General features: G+C 41.0%; 1 protein-coding gene across 1 annotated transcript in view; it reads right to left on the bottom strand.

The window, feature by feature from the left end:
* Nucleotides 1-11,619, bottom strand: part of ADGRF1 (adhesion G protein-coupled receptor F1) — a 47,281-nt gene extending 35,662 nt beyond the window's left edge. The window contains exon 1 of the mRNA XM_079780979.1: nucleotides 11,326-11,619. The gene's annotated coding sequence lies outside the window, so the exon portion shown is untranslated. The remainder of the gene's footprint in view (nucleotides 1-11,325) is intronic.
* Between the last annotated feature and the right edge of the window lie 1,129 nt (nucleotides 11,620-12,748).

Below are 12,748 nucleotides of genomic sequence, written 5' to 3'. Positions count from 1 at the left end.
GAGGGCCTGCTTCCAAATAAGAGGCCTGGCCCTCTGATGACTCTTTCTCTCCATCTCTTACTCTCTGAACAATCTTCTTTCTCCTGCATGCAGTCCAGGCCTGAGGCTGCAAGCCCAGCTCCGGAAGGCCTGGTGACAGCACTGGGCAGAGAGGAAATTCTCATACTCTCCACCTTTGTTCCCCTTCCTCCCATGCTGGAGGGTGTATTCTGGGCTTCAGACTGGGTAGAAATGGTAAACTTCAACTTACAATCAGCGTTTCAGACCAGCGACTCCCAGGCCTATCATGAAGAGCTAAACTATTTATTGATATGCACATATTTTATTATGTGTGTGCATGTAAATATATATTTATTTCTATGGAGCCTGGTCAAAACTATTTTTAAAGTACTGCTCTAGAGACAAATATCCATCACTTTTGGAAAGCAGAAAGCATAGGCCATGAGGAAGAGTAGGAGGGGCAAGTGGAGGATGGGGAGGAAGAGGAGGGAGGGAAGGAACAGGAGAAGAAGAAAAGAAGGCATTTAGGAGCTCATTAGAAAATACAGGTGCCCCCATCCCACCGTAAACATACTAAATCCTAGACAGCCCAGGCCCAGCCTTATGCATTATTAAAGCTACCCAAGTGATGCTGACCTCTGATAGCTTTGAGAGTTGATTCTAGACTGGTTCTTAGATAGGAAAAAAAAGAAAGGGTTCTACACCTAAGTTAACCCTATGATTTGAATTCTCTTTGGGAGGTTGGGATCTAAGCTTAAACTAATAAAAACTTTTCTTAAATTCCTTGGTGTATACAACTCCCTCTGGGATATGGTTGGAAGACTAATTTTCTGATAAACAACAAGTAAGTTTTTAGTGTTACACTATTTATGGTCCAGAATTATTTGTTGTTTTCCTGAAATTCATATAAAGTATTCAGAACAGCATCTAACAGGTGCTAAGCCCCAACTATTAGCTGTTAATATTAGCATTACCAGCATTTCAATCTTACCACTAATATTTTTACAGTTTCTTGTTGGATTGGGTCAGAATTTGGCTTCAATTCAGAGTCAAGTGAACTTATCAAATAAAAGCTGCTCTGGTATGATGCAAACCCCATGGCATTTTCAGCACTTCCCTTTCAAGTCAGAAGAATCTTAATTATTAAAAACTAGAGGCCTGGTGCACGAATTCATGCATGGGTGAAGTCCCTCGGCCTGGCTGGTGATCGGGACCAATTGGGCCAATCGGGGCCGGCCAGCTGGGGGGAGGGACCGCAGGCGGTTGGCTTTGGGAGTGCACTGATCACCAGTGAGCAGCTCCTACATTGAGCATCTTCCCCCTGGTGGTCAGTGTGTTGTCATAGCGACCGGTCATTCGGTCGATCTGTCATAACGATTGCTCAGGCTTTTATAGCCTATATAATAAAAGGCCAGAGACATCACAACCGAAATGACCAGAGACCAGACCACCTCGGCCCCTCGTGAGCTGGCCCCGCGCCCAAGCAAGTGGTTAGGAGCAATCAGGCAGGCAGGCAAGTGGTTAGGGGTGATCAGGTAGGCAGGCCAGAGGTCAGGGGATATCAGGTAGGCAGATGGCCCCTTGCTGGGCTGGCCCTGCCCCCCAGCAAAGAAAGAGGGAGGCCCAGGCCAGCCAAGCCATCGCACCCCACCCTGTCACTTGCAGAGGGAGGCCACCAGTGTCAGGGGAGGGGGGGTAGTGCTGCACAGATGGCAAGCAGTGGCAGTGGCAGGGGTGGGAAGAAAAGCCCGGATAGGCCCTGATCTCAGGCCAGGCCCAGGGAGCCTACCCGAGGGGTCCCGGATTGTAAGAGGGTGCAGGCTGGGCTGAGGGACACCCCCCCCCCCCCCGCCAAGTGCAACAAATTTTGTGCAACGGGCCTCTAGTATATAGATAACTCTCAAAATCTGTATGTCCTTGCCACAGGTGAGGAGCTGTTGTCATCAGAGTAAGCATGTTTATGTCACACCTCGCTCGGAGGCAGCTCCTCCCCCAGGGCCAGTGGAGCCTGTGTTGACACTGGCTTCCTGGGAAGGCTTGGTCATGGTAGGACACCCCCCCACACACACACCGCCTACTTCCTTGAATTCATTCAAGTAAATTCACTCCTGATAATCCCTGTCCTTCAGTTTACAGAAAACAATCATTAGAATTCACTATTAAGCCCCTGGAGACGGCTGACCATTGTCTCCCCATTCTTCCAGTTATATATTTATGGTCTCCAAATATCACTTATTTTCGTCAACAGCAGTCTCCTTATCAACAGTGGTGCTTGGTTGGAACTGCCCACACCTACACTTTCCAGCACTTTTAGCAACAATCTAATCTTAGGCACAGTTGAACTCTTGGGTTGCTTCCCTGGCATCAATATTGATGAGATTGTGGTGTGTTTTTTTTCTATAAATAGAATTTCCAGTAGAGTTGTCTCTCTCCTCTCAGTCACAGGCTAATGGAAAGAGCAGGTCTCCAGCTGGGATCTGAACGAAATCATGACTCAAATAGAGCTGATTGTTTTCGAGGCAAGGGACCTGTAAAACCTTGGTTTTATTTTACCTCTTATTTTATGTTTTTGGTAACCTTTGCATTGGGATCTGTCCTTGCATAGAAATCCTTGGGCCATTTGCCCTTTAAGAATGACTTTATGTCTTTTTAAGTAGGCAGACACAGTAGAGAAGACAGGTGGAAATATAGATGGGGAACAGAAAAGATAACCAATTTTATATCTGAAAAAGTTTTTGGAAGTTTGGTCAATTTTATGAGCTAGACAAACTTCTTCTGGAAGGACTATAATGTAAAGCTATTTACAACCTTATTGAGTGTCTGCATAAACATTTGTGCACAGTAAAATTTTAAATACATATTTTATGTTTTAGCATGTGTTAGTATGTTTATATGGTATAAACATAGTAGAAAGAAACCAAAATGAATTCAACCCTAACCCCAAGTCTGTCCCTCATCTGTTAGAACTTGTGAAAGTCAGTTTCCTCCTCTATAAATTAAGGGGAACTCAGATCCATTCACATTCAGATTCTATTATTACACGCCCGTTTCTCCATTTCTCTTTACACATTATTTCTTTCATTGTTCTTTTAATTAGTGTTCATCGGCCATCAAATTTAAATCTGGAAAGATTAAAAATTTTTACTGGGCTTTACTCCTGTTTTCTTCTCAAACTGGTTATTGCCAATTCTTTTCTTTTTTCCTGGAGTATTTTTTATATTGGGGTAACATTGGTTAATAAAATTATATAGACTTTAGGTGTACAATTCAAAATGCATCATCTGTATACTGTATTATGTATTCACCGCCCAAAGTCAAGTCTCCTTCTATCACCCCTTTACCCTCTCCTACCTCCCCACACCCCTTCTCCTCTGGTAATCACCAGTTACCTGTGTCTATGAGTTGTTTTGTTTTGTTCTGTTTTTGCTTAATGCCTTCACCTTTTTCACCCAGCCTCTGACAACTGTCAGTTCGTTCTCTGTATTTATGAGTCTGTGGTTATATAATTCTTAAACCTCTTTCGAGATAGGCTAAGAATCTACCAAGAATTAAGTCCTCCCAGTAGGGCGAACTGAGCCCTCCCTGGAGAAGAAACCTGGGTTCCGAAAGATATGTGATCAGTGCTGGGGCCCCGCCATCAGGCGAGGGGATCCCAAGGCAGGTGCTGGGCATGTTGGCCACGGGGGCATAGGCTACCAAGGAGACAAAACTGAACCTCACGTCACCCTGCTTGGCCCCGGAGGGTGGCTGGTTAGCCAGAGACGGGTAAGATTCCTCAAGAAGGAACAACCTAAGACAGGCACAGTCGCAGAGGGGCCATCAGGAGAGAATTTGGGGATCAACAGAGGTGGGGCACAGACCCTCACCCCCCCAACATTGCAGGGGCCTGAATCCTAGCCCCTTCTGAGGGAGGTCTCCTGCCCCCATGGCTGCTTTGTGCTTCCCATGCCCAGCTCAGATCAGGACCCAGGTGACCGACAGAGACTTGGCCGACAGCAGCTGCCCTCTCACTCCAACAAGAATTGTTTGAGTTGCCTTGTACCCATGGTGTGGGGAAGGGGGTTTACGATATCTAAATCCAGCCTACCACCAGGAATGCTCAGGACCTACTCAAGAAGGCAAATAATCCCTTCCACCAATATTTACAGGGTAAAACAAGATTATTGTTAGAGTAATAAATTTGACAGTAAAATAGTAGTCAAGTTTTCAGGCAAATTTAAATTGGCTAGTTGAAACAAGTGAATATTCTAGAAAAATTAATTGTACCAGACAAAAAGGTGTTCCTAAAGAGTCAACTAAAATTTTTATTGGTACTTCATCTCATGATAAAAGTGTGCACCATATAATGAACCTAAAACAGTAATATTATAGTGCAAAAAATTAAAATTTAAAAGCCATCAAGAATACATTATAAAATTTTCAAAAGCCTCCTAACATTTAAATCAAAAAAGGAGGGGATAGTAGAGGAATATCATGTAAGGAAAAATATCCTGTAAGTAAATTACATCTAGAAAATTAATACTTTAGAAAATTAATTGTAAGGCTAAAAGCAAGACACCCATGAAAAACACACAAGGTGACAAAACAAGCCAGAGGAAAATCATTTGGGCAAAAATTGAAAAAGGATCCCCAGTCAAATTTATAGAAAATATTCCTTTATTAACCTTTGGTCGAGAATATGTTTGTATATTTTCAGAAAACAACTCTGAGACCATGTGGATTCCAGCAAGAGAGGAATCGACAGGACTACTCCAGCCATGAAGACAGAAGAGAAGCAGTCCAGAGACGGAAGACACTGATGTGGCCTTCCCATACTAGCAGTTAGCAGCTGTGCATCACTGCAGATTGCCCAGGACCAAACCGGACAGAGTCAGACCTGCATTACCACCATTTGTCCACCATCCAGAACTGAAATGTCAGTGCTGACATGTACACATAAGGAACTGTTGGACATTGAAATTGGGTCTCAAAAGAACTGTTGGCCCAGAAAGAAACTCACTACACACTGATACATTTGCCTGTCACCATAAGCATTATTGCTTGTCTCATTTTCGGTTCTTATAAGTGTATTTCTAATAGCACATGATCTCACTCATCTAGGGGAAATAATGAACAACATAGACTGATGAACAAGAACAGACCCAGAAACAAGGAGGCATGGATCAGACTGTCGGGCCTCAGGGGGAGGGTAGGGAAGGGTGGGGGTAAAGGGGGAGATCAACCAAAGGACTTGCGTGCAGGCATATGAGCCTAACCAGCGGTTAAGGACAACAGGGGGGTGGGGCATGTGTGGGGAGGGGTGTGGGATGGGAATGGGGGGACGAGGACAAATATGTGATACCTTAATCAATAAAGAAATTTAAAAAAAAAAAAAAAAGAATTAAGTCCTTGGGTTGAGAATAGAGGTATAATTTTTAAGAATTCTAGAATTACAAGGCTGGAAAAGACCAAAGGAATTAGCTCAGTCCTTTCCCTGTGACACTTTACTCATCTTTAATTTGGTCAGCCACTGAGAACCTCCAATTTCCCGGGCACTGTGCCAGGCACATCCTCCTGCAGGGTGTTCCTTCACTGCAGCCCCACCCACTAAGAGAAACCCCAAAGCAGGGACCCAGACCTACTTTTGGAAACAAGTGCTGGTCGCTGGAGTCCTTTCTGTTCCAGAGTCCCTATTTAAACTTGGATGTTTCATTGAATGGCTCTCCCTCAGAGTCCAGTTTGTGACCCTGCTACCCCCACTCCACTGACCTCTTTTGATCCAAAAATTGAGGTACATATTTTAGACGTCTGTGTGTCCTTCGCCACTTATTGGAACTTCAGTTTGAGAGCATTTCTGGGTTAGCCGGCAGCCTAAGCCAGCTGTCTGTTCCCTCCTAACAAGGATTTGGGTTGTGTGTGTTTTTAAAATCTATTTAGACTGCACTTTGTAGCTTAGAAGAGACCCAGGATGCTACTTTGTTCTTAGCTCATTACCTCGTACTTCTTCTCTTGTCCTAGTAGCTAGTCCATGTCTCACAGACGACGACCAGTCACGACAAGTCCAGCTCAATTCCTTTCTAAACAGCCTGCCAGCTTCAAGGGCTGGCTCTAGTCCAACCCCTTGTACCTGAAGATTTTCTCCTGTCACTCACAGTTCAGTAGAGCACAAGTTACCACCAAGCCCTGAAGGATAATAAATGGCCTCCAGAGAAGGTGCCAAGCTCTTTCTTTCAGCCACGCCTCCAGCTCAGCACCTGGGTGGGCCCCAGCCTCCCGGGAACTCCCAGGTCAGGCTCATTTCTCACCTTCCCCACTCCACTTTGCTTACAGAGAGTGGGTAGAGCCCAGAGAATGTGGGCTTCCTTTTGAATTTTTCTTGAAAAATTATCTGAACAGCAACTCAAAGGTGGTGATAGTTTTATAATAAGAACAAATAAGAATAATTCTTTCTAATTTATAAAATGCTTTCATATACCTTGGTTCTATTGTTTGGCAATCTTGCAAATTACATGAGAGTTATTTCCTTTTCACACTTGCAGAAAATGAGAAGGATAAACTTAAATTCTATTTCCCTAAATTTCTTTCTCCAAAAAATCTAGTATTTCTCTTAGACTATGGGTCAGTTCATTTTGTTGCTCAGGGAATGATTTTAATAAAGTCATGATTGTTAATGTAATTTTCATTAAGTTCCTTAAAAATAAGCTCTCTGCTAAAAGAAGAAGGAGAAGAAATGTTTCAAAGCTGGTCTCCTAATAAATTTGAGTGTTATTGTGTGTCTAAGGAAACTCAGCTCTTTTAAGATAAAAACACAATTCATCAGGCCTACTGGAAAGAACCAACAGAACAGGCTTTGTGGGGTCTTCATATGTGAGCACTCAGGTAAATATGTTACAAACTCTTCTTGGGTGGTCTGTTTTAAATAAGAGTAAACCAAATATCTGACTTTTTTTAAATCCTCACCTGAGGATATGCTTATTCATTTTAGAGAGAGAGGAAGGGAGTGAGAGAAACATGGATGTGAGAGAGAAACATCAATTGGTTGCCTCTGGTATGCACCCCAACCAGGGATCAAACCCAAAACCTAGATGTGTAAACTGACCTGAAATCGAACCCATGACCTTTTGGTGTATGAGATGATGCTCCAACCAACTGAGCACCCGGCCAAGGCCAAATACCTGACTTTTCATGCAGTGCTTATACTGATTAAACTTCAATTATTTCAAGTCTACAAAAAACATTCTTTAAGTTTTTCTATGCATATTAACAGTGTTTTCATCATACTTTCCTACTGTGTAGAGCCAGTTTTTCATTCCTAAATGATTCTATAAGTAGAATGAGTTGTCCGGCATTCCCACCTATCCTGCAAACATTATGTGAACCTATACACAAAACCTTCCAGGCTCACACTATGTACAGATGAAGAGAAAACATGCTATTAAGGCAAATTCATCTTTTGGACTCCTTGAATCTGCCCTCAAATGTTCCTTCTATGCAGCTTCTTCTTGTGCATCCTTAATTCCAGGCAAACTGGTATCTTTCTAGGTTAGAATGGAAGTGCAGCTTTAAAAGGCTTATACATTTTGAGTTGTTTTTTTTAAATATTTTTTTTTGGTAATCCTCACCTGGAGATTTTTCCCCCTATTAATCCTTAGTGAGAGTGGAAGGGAGGGGGGAGAGAAAGAGAGAGAGATGCAAGAGACACACACTGAGTGGTTGCCTCCCACAAATGGCCCGACTGAGATCAGGGATGGAGCCTGCAACCCTTGATGAGAAATCGAACTCTCAAACCTTCGGTGCTCAGAATCCATGGTCTAACCACACCAGTAGGGCTACATTTTGGTTTTTTATAGACATGTCCAAATTGCCCTCCTAATTTGTACCTGTTTATGCTCCCTGGTAAGGTATAGAAATGCCTATTTAAGTCATTCTAAGTTTTTCTATTAGAATTTTCATTTTTTCTTAAGGACTGCTTCTTAGGAGCTTTTTATATAGTGTGAATATCAGCTCCCTGTCACAGGTTATAAATACTTAGTCATTATTGGTCTTTGGTTTTTTAAGTTTTTATGTTTGTTCTGCACAAAACCTTAAAATATTTATGAAATCAAATCTGTCTATATGGATTTAAATTTTTTCTATAAAAAGATTATAACAATGTCATCTTATATTTTCTTCTTTAAATTTTTTAAATACATTTAGATTTTCATTTCTTCTAGAGTTATTTCAGGTTTTAGTATGAACTAAGGGTTTACTTTCATTTTCCTCCAAATGAATAACCAGTTTTTCTAATTATGTTTCTTGACTGAATATTCTTTATCAAGATCATCTTGATAAATTTTATCAATTTTAAAGGCCACTTTGTCATATAAAAAAATTCTGACAGATAATTTTTTTAGTTCTATTGCTTTCTGTACCATTTCTCTTGCCAGTTACTAGCTTAGTTGGTATTTTGGCCAAAAACATGTCTAAGAGGTTTATCACTAAGTTTCTTATTAGAAAGGATTGGGGGGGGGCGGGGGTGAGAGGGGAATGGGGGACATATGTAATACTGTCAACAATAAAAAATAAAAATAAAAATAAAGAAAATTCAACATTTAAAAAAAGAGAAAGAATTAGCCTGATTCTCTAAGAGATTGAGCATAGAGAAGTCTTCAAGCAAAATTTGGCTAAAGTACAAACACTAGTGCAAAAGGTTTTCATAGAAAATAAAATCTGCTTAATACAAAGACTCTTTGCCCAAAACTTTGAAGGCATGAATCTGTTCCATTGTGACAAGCTGTCCTAACACCACAAATTTATAGTTAATGCCTACTTATCCTTAAACAATAAAGGAACTCAGATTTTTTTAATTTTATAAGAAAAATAAACTATCTTAAAGATTTCATTTAAAGTGTTTATTTTAAAAGGCTTTATTTAAACCAAAACCAAAAATCTAGAGTTTCTAAGTCGGGTGGGCCTTTGGAGATTAAAAACTGACATTTGCACTGATGACCCCGAGGCCCACGAGGACCTAATAACCCTCACCAGCAAGATTCAGCTCAATTTTGCACAGTTTGAGAGCTACATATCTCATTGCCACTGCTCACCTCTTTGCACTTTATTTATTCAACTGACTATACACAGGGAAGTTACTATACTTTTATGAAATGCCAGGGCACTTTCACACGTATTAATTCGTAAGGATTTTCCTTCTTAGCATGTCAGTGCCCCGCTTTCCATCTACCACTGAATAGGAGCCTTTAGGAGGTTACCCATGGCTTGCTGGGGGCGGGTTTGGTAAGATGGCCTCAGCTCCGCACTGGTTTAGTGCACTACAGTGGTGGAAGTCAGCAAGGTTAGAAACAGCTGTGCATATTCTACATTATAGAGTCCAAGCATGTCAAACTCGTGGCCCGCGGGCCACATGCCTCATTTATTTGGCCCACGTTAGCCTTTGAGTTTGACATGCTTGCTATAGACCTTTTGCACTACCCCTCCAGTTCTCTCAATTATTTTCACAGCGATTACAACTGTGTAGCTATCCAGTCCAGAACTGTGAAGACGTTGACATCCCATGAGCACTTTGCTACTCAAGCTCAATCTAAGAGAACACCATGATATGTCTGGGAATAGGGTTTCCCCTTCTCTGTAGCTATGTGTATTTCCTGTCAAAGAACTAAAAGGGAACAAGGCAAGATATGTTGAAAGTAGCAAACACATGTGTTTAGATTGGGTGGACCATGGTTTTACAAGAAGTGGCCTTTGGTAAAACTGGGAACGCAGTGACAGTTTTCCAGAGGAGGCCACCCTCCACTTCCGGGGCCATTTACCCCTGTGACATGCACCCACCCACTGCTAATGGCCTTGGGTACCCAGCACCCTCTCACTTCTTGCCATTTACACTGGCTCACACCAAAGTGCTAAAATCAGCCACTGATACACGGGTTTTCATGAATGCATCCACTTATTTTTTCTAGGAGGATATTTGCATTTATTTAATTGTGAAATGAATTACATCAGAGGGTATATGGGTGCAAAAGCATGGTGTTTCCCTTACCCTCACTCAGCACAGAAAGAAACACCTTGTAATGTAGACACTGCCCCTGATTTTTTAAAAATTTGCCATTTTTTTAAGAGAAGCAAGACATACATAATCTATGAAGCATGTCAGTAACAATTTATATCAACTTGTGGTTGTACACAAAATGGGAGTGTTTGTAAGTCAAGCTTCCAAGACTCAACATGTATACACGCCCATTTTAATCTCCATGCTCCATGCTTGTTGCAAATTAATCAACCGAAACAAAAAAAGTGAAATAATTTGCCCAAAGTCATATTATTTGTTAATAGTTGAGTCAAGTATTATGAGGCTATTATTGTAAAGCTGTTTTTAATTTTAGTTACAGTTATAAATAATTAGTAGTGGTTTTATTATAGCAAAAAAGAGCATAACAAAAGGCTGTGTTAATATTCTGACAAATCATCGTATATATTTTTATCTATTTTTTGTTCTCTGATGTCTGTGATCTCCAACCTATGTGTGTTGTTATCAGGTTTAGTTTAATTAATGGGTATCACTATGGAAAAGCCAAAGTCATCATTTCTCCATACCTCTTCCACCTTGACCTTCTTTCTATACCTCCTTAAGTAACTTCCCATCATTTAGTTTCTGGCACGGGTAAATTACATAGGACATCAGGTATACATAAATAGATTTTTCACGAAAAAAAGAAAAGAAAAATTATGAATTTTCAAGGCCTGTCAGTTAAAATTACAGTATGCTGCTTCATATTTACTTGGGGGTAATAGCAGGGGAAGTGGTTATAAGGATCAATTTTGGGATTTTTCAGAGTCCAGGAAGGGAGTTAAATTGAGAAATACTTCCCAGATGTATACTGATTCAGTCAAAGCTTAAATAAATCCATCCTAAAGTGAAAATAAACTTAAATCTCTCAAGTGTATTTTTAAACAGATTGCTAAGATTAATATGTTTCTAACTAGTGAAATCCTTAAGATTAATATTTTTAACAATTATCTTTAATGGAGCCTTCTTTATTCCAGTTGATCTACCTCCCAGCACATCCAAAGAATAGGGGTGCTATGTTATAATTGAGAAGGCTGCACCTTGAGTCTGAAAACCTGGAGTTTGAGTCTCAAGCCAATATTTCAATTTATGTAGTCACCAAGACACGGAACTCCGTTATCGCTGCTCATTGCTCCTTCCACTCTATGTTCCTTTATTTCACCTCTCTTCAGGAAATGAGATATTGAGAGTCTTCCCCAGAATATAAAAATAATCTCAAATTAACAGGAAGTACCTGTGATAGTAATACAAGTTCTAAGGAATCAAATCATCGCTATTGGGCTTACCTGGTGATTCTCCCCTCACATCACAGCCCGAGGGAGCCCTTCCTCCAGTGCACTTGTGGCTCAATCACTTCTTAAGCTGTTTGGAAAGACGATCTTAATATCTGAATTACAGCAGCTCTCTGGCATGCATACAGGTCACGGATTCATGACCAACTCCTAGTGCACCAAGGAGCCCAGGACACACCCCCTTCAAGAAGGAAAAGAGAAATACTTTTCTGCTGACTCTCCCTCCCCCTTTGAGTCCATATCAGCCAGGTAAGAGGAAGCAGCTCAGAGCCAAAGACTTGATGATTCCCCCGGCAGGTACAGATGGATTTCTGAAACCACAGAAAGAGCATGCTCTATGGGAATGAGGAACACTTCAGTCCTCCATCGGTTTTCTACAAAATGCCACTCTGTTGAACTTTCATGTCCAGCCTCTGGATACCAGCGGTCATACCCCATAAAGCAAAAGGAATGCAGCCCTTAGTCCATGATTCCAAAGAGGAGAGGTGGGTAATTCCAATGGGATGAGGGTAGGGGCAGACATTATTATTTTTTTCCAACTTTCTCATTCAAGGCTGAAGAATGAACTTACTGCTTTCCCAGACAAAGGAACCCTGGAGTTCCTGGTGGGCTAATATGAAGTGGAGGCTGGCAAAAGAGAAGAGCAGTGTGCATGTCTGCCCCTGGGTGAATGTTTCAGTATGTTCTTTGTCCTTAAAAAACCTTGAGCTAACCCTTATTAACTTCTTTAACAAAGGTTTCTTCCTTTCTAAGGAGTCATCAACTTTGAAAATAAACACTCCATGTGTGCAAATGATCGAGGTGGCTTACACTTGAAGCCATTCCATATTTTACAAATTACTTGAGGTGTCTTACATGCTAATGCATAAAATAAAATTATATTAGAATAGAAATAAAGGAACACAAACCATAAAAGTTCTATATAAAATAAATAAATTATAAAAAGGGAAAAATTATAAAAGTAGAGAGTCAATTAAGAAAAAAATGCAAATAAAAACCTATGAGTTATCTGTAGTGTTGTGTAAGTTTGACACTAATCTCTAGGGATGGAGCTTCCTAGCAATCAAAGAAAAGAGAAAGCTGATTAGGTACATTGTTCTTATCAGAACAGAGGAAGCATCCATCTTCTCAGGAAAGAGAAAAGTCCTTGGAGCCCAAAATTCTAATAGAAACACCTTTTTCGTGTGAACTGCTAATAAGATGGGAGCCCATAATTTCAGGTTGAAGACCTTTAGTGCCAACCAGCCTTAAACACCAAGTTATCCTCTTGTGTCCAACACCAGCTGAGCCCCTTGGTCTATATCATAACCCTTCACAATCAGGTCTGCATCTGGTCCAGTGGAAAGTTCTAAAGAGAACAAAGCCTTCTTGACAACCCCTCGTGGTTTAAGGGCATCAATCATTGCTCCTTTGTCCA

This window comes from Cnephaeus nilssonii (genome assembly GCF_951640355.1).
Source record: "Cnephaeus nilssonii genome assembly, chromosome: 9".
In the NCBI taxonomy this organism is placed as follows: Eukaryota; Metazoa; Chordata; class Mammalia; order Chiroptera; family Vespertilionidae; genus Cnephaeus; species Cnephaeus nilssonii.
The sequence above is the reverse complement of the archived record's forward strand: the minus strand, read 5'-3'. Positions and strand labels throughout refer to the sequence as shown.